This window comes from Durio zibethinus, chromosome 18 (genome assembly GCF_047325235.1).
Source record: "Durio zibethinus cultivar Kanyao isolate XHJ-2024 chromosome 18, ASM4732523v1, whole genome shotgun sequence".
Taxonomy (NCBI): domain Eukaryota; kingdom Viridiplantae; phylum Streptophyta; class Magnoliopsida; order Malvales; family Malvaceae; genus Durio; species Durio zibethinus.
Genome location: NC_143179.1, coordinates 20,292,236 through 20,303,847, shown reverse-complemented (window position 1 = coordinate 20,303,847; position 11,612 = coordinate 20,292,236). Strand labels below are relative to the sequence as shown.

Here is an 11,612-nt window from a genome sequence, read left to right as displayed (position 1 = left end):
GAAAAGACTTGGATTAATACAGAGGAGTTTAAAAATCAGAATTAAAAAAAAAAAAGGTTTAATTAGAAAGTACCATGTGCCAACTGAGAATGAGTATACAGTTGGCATGAGTTTGGTTTTTGCACGAGCAAGCTATGAGGTTAAATATAACACTATTATCTAATAAATTTAAGATTTAAATTTAAGTATTTATAATTTTTTATTTTTTTAAAGTTGTAATTGTCTTTATAAAAAATATAATAATTAAATATCAATTAATTATTTTTAAATTAAATACTTTATTTAATTAATTATTTCTAGAGAAAACAACCATTTACGGAATGTTAATTTTTTAACCACCCCAATTTGTAATTTCCCCATTGTTTCAAAGAAAGAATAGGTTGAACACTTGGATCTGAAAGCGAAGTTTGTAATATATACATACTCAATAATAATTGTTTGGATAAATATATACTCAATAATAATTAAATTGCTTCGGAGAAGAATTTGTCATCACTACGCTTTAATTAATTGTTTTGTTGTGATTTTTATATATTTTGATTAGTAGAATCGAAACGAAGAGAATCTATCCACTCAGAGAAGTTCGATAAAATTGAATTAGAGTTGATTCATTTTCTATTTCCAAAATAATATGGTAAAACTAGAGATAACAACTTAATTTTTATTTTCATTTTCTAAGATTCTGTGTAATTACCACTTTATTGATTTGTTTTTTATTTTTATAAAAATTACAAGATAAATATCCAATTTGACAAAAAAAATGCTATATTTAAAGAATATAAATTCAAATAATCAAAAATTAACAATATGATGATTGTATTTCCTTTTTTTTTTTTTTTCAAATGAATTTTTTTCTGCAATGACTATATGATTGAGTAGTTGATTTTAAATAAGGAAATTGAGCAATAGGAATAATCAGGTTTGTAAAATTGGAGTCTTAATCATTTTTAGGTAGCAACGAGCTCACATGTCATGTCAGGCTATAAAAGCTTAACAAAGGCACTAAGGCACTTGATCTTGTTTCTAATATTTTCTCATTGCCGCCGCATGCACTTTGGGTCTAAAATGGCAAAATCACCAGAAGAAGAGCACCCTGTTAAGATCTTTGGCTGGGCTGCTAGGGACACATCTGGTCACCCCTCTACTTTCAACATCTCCAGAAGCTGAATTTTCTCAATTTTTCTTAGTACTTTTGGTTTTACGTGCATGCTTACGTCTCTCTCTCTGAACTTTCTGTTCCATGCATTATTTTGAGGATTTTTACATGATTTTAATCAGTGAGATCGGCTTTAATTCTTTGTAATTTTCTTTCATTAACATTTGGCTAAGTTTAATTTCAAGGGAGGGGGCTAAAGCTCATAGAGGTAATTCCTTATAAATGTGATAATGTTTTTGTATTGTATTTAACTGGTCAGTGCATGGCTACTGGTGAAGAAGATGTGAGGTTTAAGGTGTTGTTTTGTCGAATATGCCATTATGAGCTTCATATCATTAAGAATGAATGGGGCTTCTCCATCTACCCTATGGTTCCTGGGTGAGACCATCCATCTTTTACCATCTCATTCTTGATTCTCCTCTAATTAATATTAATCTTGAATTGTCTTTTCTTTTGATAATATATAGTTTGGATGATTCACGTAATAACAATATATGTTTTCTTTATTGAGTTTATATTTAGATTTTATATAATATCAATAAATCATATGATGTCATATTATTAATAAAAATTTTTTTATAAATCAAGTCTTTGTGCATTTATTTTAAAAAATTATAAAAATTTTTATTTATTCATTAATAAAATAACATCATATTATTTATAAAATTTATATATATTGATACTGTAGCAAATATAAATTTTTATGTTATAGTTTAATCATTAAATTTAAAATTTTTTTCTTTTTTTTATTTCTTGTTTTCTTCCCAAACGGATTGAATTTTTCTTGTCTTTTAACAATAGTTTTTTACTTGGCAAAATTTTAAATTGATTGGTAATCAATAATCAGACTCAAGACCAAGAAAACTCCATGAAACCTGCTCCTTGTACATGGTAGCTATCTTAGCAAATCATAACTACTTGAAATTGGAGTTACATTATTTCCTTGTATTCAACCAACCAAACTAATTAAAAAATTTTGTTTAAAAGTTTGAAAAGTCTCCTCAGAGGTTTCTCTGTGGGAGTAGTTAGGTGTCTTGTCTCTGCAAGGTTTTACTCCTTAGGTCTTGTCTTGTTTTGACTGATCTTGAGGGTTCGGGTAGTTTTTTAAGTTTCAGTGATTTACCAGCTAATGTTGTTAGGGGTTTAAGTTTATGAATACATGGAGCATGAGGGAGAGTTGTAGAAATTATGGCGAAATCTAGTCTTAACAGAGGAAGGAAAGGATTCAAGACATAGAGGATGTAGTGGAGAGTCAGAAGTGGCTTGTGGGAAAATTGCTTACAACTCGGGCATTTAATAAGGATGCAATGATCAGTACTCTCAGAGTAATTTGGAGGCTGTCGAAGGATGTGAATGTAAGTGTATTAGACATAAATACGTTCTTGTTTAAGTTTGCAACAAAAAAGGACAAACAGAGGGCAATCGATGGATCTTCATGGTCTTTTAACAAAAATTTGGTGCTTTTCCTCGACCATGATAGAAATCTGAGGTTGTCAGAATACGTCTTCATGAGGGCAAGTTTTTGGGTTCTTGTGTGTGATTTAACTTTGAATATGATGAATGAGGGAGTTGCGGAACGAATAGGTGGGAAACTTGGAATATACAGAGGAATAGATAATGACATAGGAAGGCATGTTGGTGGTAGCTTCCTGCGAATAAGAATAGAGGTTGATTTTACGAAACCCCTCAGAAGATTTATTATGATGGCGGGCATGAAAGGGAGGGGGGATATATGTGGCAGGTTGCGTTATGAAAGGCTCACAGTTTTCTGTTATGTTTGTGGGATCCTTGGGCACTGTGAGAATGAATGTAATTTTAATGATGATGAAGAGGAACTGGGAAGAAAGGAGAGGCCATATGGAGATTGGATGAGAGTATCTCCAATGAAGAAAGGTCCTACGGGGTATACGTCCTTGATTCATGGCTCCAAAACTCATAGAAAGATTGATGGTAAGATGGGGCACTCTACAGCGCACACACGTTCATTAGTCGGAAACACAAGGGGTTGACGCCATGGCAATGGTGGTTCGGTACACAGGAAGCTAAACATGGAAACAGGAGGGAATTTCGAAGGTGAAAGCTCATATGGAAAAAAAAAGAATTTCAGCAAGACCGAATCGTAACAATGGAGGGGCAGTATCAAGGAGGCGAGATTTTAGGGAAACTGGCCAATAATATTAAAGAGGGCATTAATGGAGGGGAAAGGAGTAACGTATTTTGCATGAAGACCAATATAGTGGGGCCTAAAGAATGAGGGAATACAGGAACCAGGCGAATGCAATTAGAAGGGTGTGACGTGGAAGCGAATTCGGAGGTGGCCACGGGAAAGCTTTTCTCTGAAATAGCAGGACCGAAAGTGTAGAATAAAATTGGATCTTCAGAAAAGTTAGAAGAAATAGAGGTAATGGGCCATGACCAAAAAGGAAGAAACAAAGATGGGAGAAGTTGGCACGAATTGGGGGGAAGGAATAAACAGGAATCTTACAGGGGCTGGGAAAGAGGAAACAAGAACAGTTACAACAGGATAATGACAGTGTGGAGGGTGGAAATTTAGTTTAAAAGACTAGGAATGGGGATGTACAAGACCCTATAACGGCGGAGACTGAAATTCAGGCCCGCTAAGAACCATGAGATGCTTAGCCTGAAACTGCCATGGGCTTGGGAACACGCGGGCAGTTAGAGCTCTGCGAGAGCTAATACAAAAGGAAGATTCCCATGCGATTTTTCTGAGTGAAACGAAACTACATGTGAAAAAGCTTGACAGAGTACGAAGGCAGTTTGGAATGACGTCATGTTTTGGGGTGAGCTCAGAAGTAAAAAGTGGAGGAATAGCTATGCTTTGGCGTATGGATATCAAACTGAAACTACTGAGTTATTCAAAACGTCATATTGATTTGGAGGTTGACCAGGGTTTGGGAGCTAAAATCTGGAGGCTAACAGGTTTCTATGGAGAACCAGATACGAGAAAATGGAAGGAATCATGAGAGCTCATGAGGCACTTAGCTGTACAAAATGATAAGCCATGGTTATATATGAGAGATTTTAACGAAATCCTCTGGAGCTACTAGAAGTTAGAAAAGTGTGAAAGGTGAGAAAGTCATATGGTGGAGTTTCGAAAGGCGCTGGAGGACTGTGGCTTAAGTGATCTGGGTTTTGTAGGAAACCGGTTTACCTGGGAAAGAGGACGAACGGCAGCACCTAATGTTCGTGAGAGGTTGGACCAACGTATTGCAACTGTAAGTTGGTGTGAGATATTTCCTTTGCATGAAGTATCACATCTAATAGCCCCGATATCTGATCATTCACCAATACTTGTCCACACAGAGAAGAGAACCAACAAAAGAAAAGTGAAAAACGGATTTCATTTTGAAGTTATGTGGGTTAAGGAACAAGGGTGCAAACAGATTGTGGAGAGTGTATGGAATGAGGAAGGGGAAAGGCAATTGACCGAGAAGATAACGCGAGCAGGAAGCAGGTTGATGAAATGGGCAAATGTGAACTTTATAGAGATAAGGAGCCGAATTGAAATACTAAAACAAGAACTCCAAGGGTGTCAGTATGCAGCACCAAATGATGAAAATCTGGAGAAGGGAAGAATTCTAAAAGATGAACTGAATGATTTATTGGAAAAGGAGGAAATTTTTTGGAAGCAAAGGGCAAGGGTTAATTGGCTAAAGGATGGGGATAAGAATACTGCATTTTTTCACGCTCAAGCATCCCAAAGAAGGAGGAATAATTGGTTAGAGGGTGTGATGAATGAAAAAGATTAATGGTGTGAGGATGAAGAAAAGATACAGGAAATAGTTGCTGGCTACTTCAAAAAATTGTTTGAATCCAATAGAACCAGTCATTTTGAAGACATCCTTGAGGCGATTAAACCTAGCCTTTGGGATGAGATGAATAACTTGCTTCTTGCACATTTTAAGGCTGAGGAGATCTCTATTGCCATCAAACAAATTCATCCTAACAAATTCCCTGGACCTGATGGTAAACCTGCATTATTTTTTCAAAAATTTTGGCATATTCTTGGTTATGATGTTATGAAATTCTGCATAGATTGCTTAAATGGTGTGGGGAATATAGCTAGTATAAATCAGATCCATATAGTTCTTATTCCAAAGGTTAAAAATCCCAAATTAGTAGCACAGTATTGTCCTATTAGTCTTGGAAATGTTATCTATAAAATCATGGCAAAAGTCTAAGTAAATGGGCTTAAAAATGTTCCTCCTGTATGCATCAGTGAGAGGCAGAGTGCATTTGTACCAGATAGGTTGATTACTGATAATGTCGTTGTAGCCTATGAAATGTTGCATACTTTAAAAAGGAAAAAGAAAGGGAAGGATAGTTTTTATGCGCTAAAACTTGATACGAGCAAGGTTTATGATAGAGTAGAGTGAAATTTTCTGAGGGCAATGATATCTAAACTGGGATTTCATAATAAATGGGTTGATATTGTAATGAGCTGTGTAACTTCTGTTTCCTATTCTGTGGTGGTAAATGGTTGTACTACTGATGTTTTTCATCCTGAGAGAGGGCTTCGACAAGGGGATCCACTCTCCGTTTACCTATTTTTTATTTGCACTGAAGGACTATCAGCTCTTTTATCGAAAGCTCTAAGAGATGGTCTGCTACATGGTTTGCAAGCAAGTAAGAATGGTCCTGAGTTACTCATTTGCTAAAACAAGTAGCAGCGAAAGTGAAGTGGTGAGGCACATGCTAAGGAGATATGAAGAAAGCTCAGGCCAATGCATTAACTTCGACAAATCGGCAGTGTTTTTCAATAGCAATGCAATGGAGGAAAGGAGGGATGAAATCAAGAACATTTTTGGTGTCCAAGTTACCTCAAATCCGGAAAAATACTTAGGATTGCCTTCCATGGTATGTAGGAACAGGAAGAGAGCCTTTCGAAAGTTAAAAGATCGAATAAGAGCAAGAATGGAAGGTTGGAGTAGCCAGCTATTATCTCTGGGTGGTAAGTAGGTGTTCTTAAAAGCAGTGGTACAAGCTATACCAACTTATACAATGAGTTGCTTCAGGTTACCAAAAACTTTTTGTAGTGAAATTGATAGCACTATAAGTAATTTCTGGTGGCAGCATTGCAAGGAAAAAAAGGGGTATTCATTGGATGAGTTGGGATCGCATGTGTACACCAAAATATGAGGGAGGTATGGGTTTCAGAGAGACGCAAAAATTCAATGTAGCTCTATTGGCAAAACAGGGGTGTAGACTACTGAAAAACCGTGAAACAATGGCTTAAAGGTATTAAAAGCAAGATATTTCCCTGATGGTAATTTCTTAGAGTCAGGTTTGGGAAGTAATCCCTCTTTAATATGGAGAAGCATTTGGAAGTCAAGAACTGTTTGCAACAAGGGGTTCGGGGGAGAGTAGGTGATGGACAACAGATAAAAATATGGAAGCATAGGTGGTTGCCATTTACACAGGGTTTTGTGCCAGCTTCGCCCTTAGGTAAATCAGATGAGGAAGAAAAGGTATGTGAGCTTATTGACAGCCAAACAAAGCAGTGGAACTTTGAGCTTCTCAAGACCAGGTTTAATGATGAAGAAGCTATGTTGATCAGTACATTGCCCCTGAGTAAGAGGAGCGACTCTGATGTGCAGGTCTAGTATTATGAAAATAGAGGAGTGCACACTGTTAAGTCTGGATACAAGCTGTTACGTAAAGGAGACTGGGTCATAATAACATTACTAATCAGGGGTTATGGAGAAAGGTGTGGACTGTAGACGTACCAAACAAGATCAAGGTTTTTATGTGGAAAGTAAGTCATGGGTTTTTACCAGTTAAGCAGAAGTGCAGAACCTTCATCGACAAACATATGCAGGTGGACCCTATCTGCTTCAGATGAGAGCAACAAGGAGAAACAGTGGAGCATGCGTTGAGGGGGTGTGCAGTAGCAAGGGAGGTGTGGAGATCTCTACAGTTTCCATGGGATCAAATTGATGATGAAGATGGGTTTGGAGGGATTGTGCAACTGATCGAAAAACTAAACGCAGAACAACTCCAACAGCTAGCTGTTACAAGCTGGGTAATCTGGTCTGGCAGAAACAATGAGCTTCACGAGGAGGAAAAGGTGGTAGTGTCCCAAACGTGTGAATTTATTCGTCGTTATATCAGTGAATACAACCAGGTGTTGGAGCGATCAAAAAGAGAGCCAAATAATGAAATCCATCATTGGCAACCACCAAATTATTTGTGTTTCAAAGCTAACTTTGATGGGCCGCTATGCAGAGAACAAAGAAAAAGTGGTATAGGGGTTATCATTCGAGATGCTACGAGGAGAGTTATGGGTGCATGCTCTGCAAAGCTGGAAAATGTCAATAACCCGTTTGTAGTTGAAGCCAGTGCAGCAGTCAAGGCAATGGATTTTGCTCATGAGATGAGTTTTCAAGCTATGGTTTTTGAGGGTGATGCGTTATGTATAGTGAAGAAACTACAATCATGGGAACCAGCTTTGTCGCCTGTTGGTCATATCATAGAGGAAGCAAGAGATAAAAGTCGATGGTTTCAAGAGGTTTCATTATGCACACAAGAAGAAATGCTAATGGTGCAGCACATCAGTTAGATAAGCATGGGGTAGGGTTAATGAGGATAGGTTATGGCTAGAAGAGGTTCCCTCTTTTCTTCATAGTCTTGTTACTGATGACTCAAACGATTTATTCAATGAATGAATGACTAAGAATCCTTATATCCAAAAAAGAAAAACCAACCAAACTAATTCTAACCCTTTTTTTTTTACTTACAGAATGGATATCATCAGTGGAATTGATAAGGAAAAAAAGAAAGAAAAATCCTAAAAAGGAATACTCATACTAATAACTAAAGCTTCAACCTGATAGGGAATTTTGAACTGCATTTGAAAGTTTTCATTTTTTTTCTTCATTTATAATATTTCAATCTTCTTTACTCTCAAAGTAGAACAACCTTTTTTTCTGGACCAGTAGGATCTGTCAAACTCAATGAGAACCCACGAAATAGCAAAATTCCCACCTTCCTATTCCCGTTCATCTTTGGGATAAATCCCATTATATCTTCAAATTTCAATGCATTAATGTCTCTTTTCAGTGAACTGATAAAAATTTTGGTGGTTTTATTCATACATTATAATTAAGAAGAAATTCTGACTAACGTGCCAAATCCAGATCGGTGTTATAGCATTACATATCTTTTTCTTGTTTATGTAAGTAGGTATTACTATTATTATTCAGCCACCAAAATTGGTGGTTTTGTCATGATAATGTCAAAGTGAGCGTGACAATATTTAGGCCTCAGGTTATGAGACTGATATGAAGCCATTTGTCTCTCATAAAATCATCAAAACTTGGAATGCTCTTTTATTGAACACTGAAAAGCCAAGGGCACTTTTGATGGAATCATAGACACAGTCTCCGCAGTTCATCCAATTATGCCACTGCTTGATCTTCTAAAATCCAATGGAAAACATATTATGTTGGGCGCATCCTACGAGCCACTTGAGTTACCTGTCTTTTCTTTCATCGTAGGTAAGCATAAAACATCAAAAACATTAGCCTTTACAAATTAAGTCAGATTTCGAGCCTAAAAGTAAGCATAAAACATCAAAAACATTAACCTTTACAAATTAAGTCCGATTTCAAGACTAAACAAGACAAGTAATTTATGTGTTGTGAAAAAACTAGAAGGAAGACAATGGCAGGGAGTGGCATTGGAGGAATGAAGGAGACAAAAGAGACGATTGATTTTGCTGCAAAACACAGCATAAAAGAAGACATCGAAGTTATTTCGATGGATTATGTGAACAAAGCGATGGAGAGACTTGGCAAAGGTGATGTTAGATACAGATTTATAATTGACATTGGAAACTCCTTGGCTGCTGCCAAGCTTTGAAGTTGAAGACCAATCGGCTCTGTTCAGCCTTGCTTAAACTGCTACAATGACCCTTGGCTTTAAAATGCTTGGACATTTTGGATAGTTATGTGATTGAATATCGTTTGCTTAGCCAGACTTTGCTATGGTATACTTTAAACAGTCAACGAATAATGAGCGCAGGAACATAAAATTGAATGCTACATGATTTTTTTTTGTTCACATGAGAATATTGAGGAAGTGGCCGGGAGAGTGATAGCCAGGTTAGCCATATCCATTGAAGTATAACTTATCTCATAGATTTGAAGTATTGATCAATTAACGATAATATATATGTAAACCCACAACTACTAATCCAAATTGCGTCTAAAAGAAAAAGCACAGAAAAAAAGTGGTGAACGTTTCTGGATGCAGGCATGAGATCGTTGGCGAAGTGACAGAGATTGGAAGCAAGGTGTCGAAGTTCAAAGTTGGAGACAGAGTAAAGTTGGATGCTTGGTTGGATTGTGCCTGTGACAACTGTGCCAACAATCTTGAGTACTGCCCACAAATGATATTAACCTCTCTCTCTCTCTCTCTCTCTCTCTCTCTCTCTCTATATATATATATATATATATATAAATGCAGGACAGTACTACGATTGAACCATTAACTACGGCGGCTACTCCAACACCGTGTTTGCTGATGAAACACTTCATTATCCGAATTCTGGACATTCTACATCTTGATGTTGCCGCTTCCCTTCTCTGCGCTGGGATCCAGTTTATGGTCCACTGAGATATTATGGACTAGATAAGCCTGGTTTGCATGATGGTGTGGTTGGCCCCGATGGGTTCGGCCATTGGGCAGTGAAATTTGCCAAGGCCATAGGAGCCAAGGTCAAAGGCTCACAGCAATCAATACCTCTCCTAACAAAAAGAAGAAGCAAGCGAGAATAGCTTGAAATGGACTTTGTTGGAATTTAAATTATTGGAATTAAAATTAATTTAAATTTAAATTAATTCAAATTTGAATAATCCAAAATATTTAATTAAAATAATTTAAAATTATATTAAGCATAATTTTATTTTAAAAATAATAAATATAAAATAAATTATTATTTTATTAAAATTTAATAACTTCAAATTATGTTTTTCAATTTCCGTTTTTAGTATTATTTTTCTTAATTATGTTTGAAATTAAAAAGTCTTTTCCTATTTTTTACTTTAACAATATAATAAAAATAATTAAATACATAAATAATAATTTTAAAAATCCAAAAAAAAAAATTCTATTGACCCTTCATTACACAGCCATATCGAGCGGTTAAAAACCAATTGGATCTCATGGGATCACATCGCAAGAGATCGCATTAAAGCGGTCACCCCAAAATGTCAAATTTCGAGACTCGTGGATTTATGAGAGCGACTTCACACTTCATTAGGCAACTAAAGGCGAAATGACAAAACCACCCTCCCAATGTCAGCTCCACAAAGCAGATAGAGGGAGCGAGCAGGCTCACCCGTACAACTGGGGAGTGGTTTTATCGAGAAAGACAGGTATTAGAACCGCGACGCAGTTCGTGCAATAGCAGATTGTACCACCCGACAACACTCATTATTGCCAATTTTATTTTTTAATTAATTAATGCTTGTTTCACCCAAAAAATTAATTAATTAATGCTTGTAGCACTAAAAATCTTTTTAATTTCTATTTAGGCTAAATATTTTGTATTCTATTAATATTTTTTAATACATTGAACGAAACTATTATTTTATATAATAATTTTAAAAACATTTGTTAATAAAATTTTTAAGCATTACACTATAAGTTAAATATATATTTGATTCCTAAATTTTATAATTTGTGTCATATTAATATCTAAAAAATTATACTACAATATTGATATCTGAATTTTAATTTGTTATCACGTTGATACATCAAACTAATATAATTAATCAATTTTATTAACTAAAATAAATATTTAATAAGATGCTAATATGTATAAAAAATTTTAATTAGTACTACATCATTAATATCACATCTTATTAAAAAGTTTTCTAAAAAATTCTTAAAAAATTAAAAATTCAAAAAAAATAAAAAGTTTAAAAAATCTAAAATTTCAAAGAAATTTTAAGAAATTCTAAAAATTTTAAAAAAAATTAAAATTCAAAAATAATTTGAAAAAAATTTTAGAAAATCCAAAAAATTTTAAAAATATAAAAAATTAAAAAATTTGAAAAGATTTTTTAAAATTCAAAAAAATTTAAAAATTTTAAAAATGTCCAAAAAAAATTTTTAATTTAAGAAATTTTTTATAAATTATAAAATTTTTAAAAAATTCAAAAAAATTAAAGAATTCTAATAAATTTTAAATTATTTTTAAAAAAATTCTAAATACATGTCAACATCTTATTCAATATTGATATCATGTTAACAAAATTAACTAATAACGTCATCAATCGCAGGTACCAATGTCATAACAGGATGAAAGTTCATATATCAATATAGTAATAGAATTCTTTATGTACTAATCGGATAAAAATTATAAACTTCAAGGGCTGAATATTATTTAACCCTTACACTATCTACTAATAAAATCATTAACAAATTGTTT

At 34.6% G+C, this 11,612-nt stretch overlaps 1 pseudogene; it reads left to right on the top strand.

Moving 5' to 3' along the window:
• The first annotated feature begins 962 nt into the window (after window positions 1-962).
• Window positions 963-9,959, top strand: LOC111301031 (8-hydroxygeraniol dehydrogenase-like; annotated as a pseudogene).
• Window positions 9,960-11,612: the final 1,653 nt, after the last annotated feature.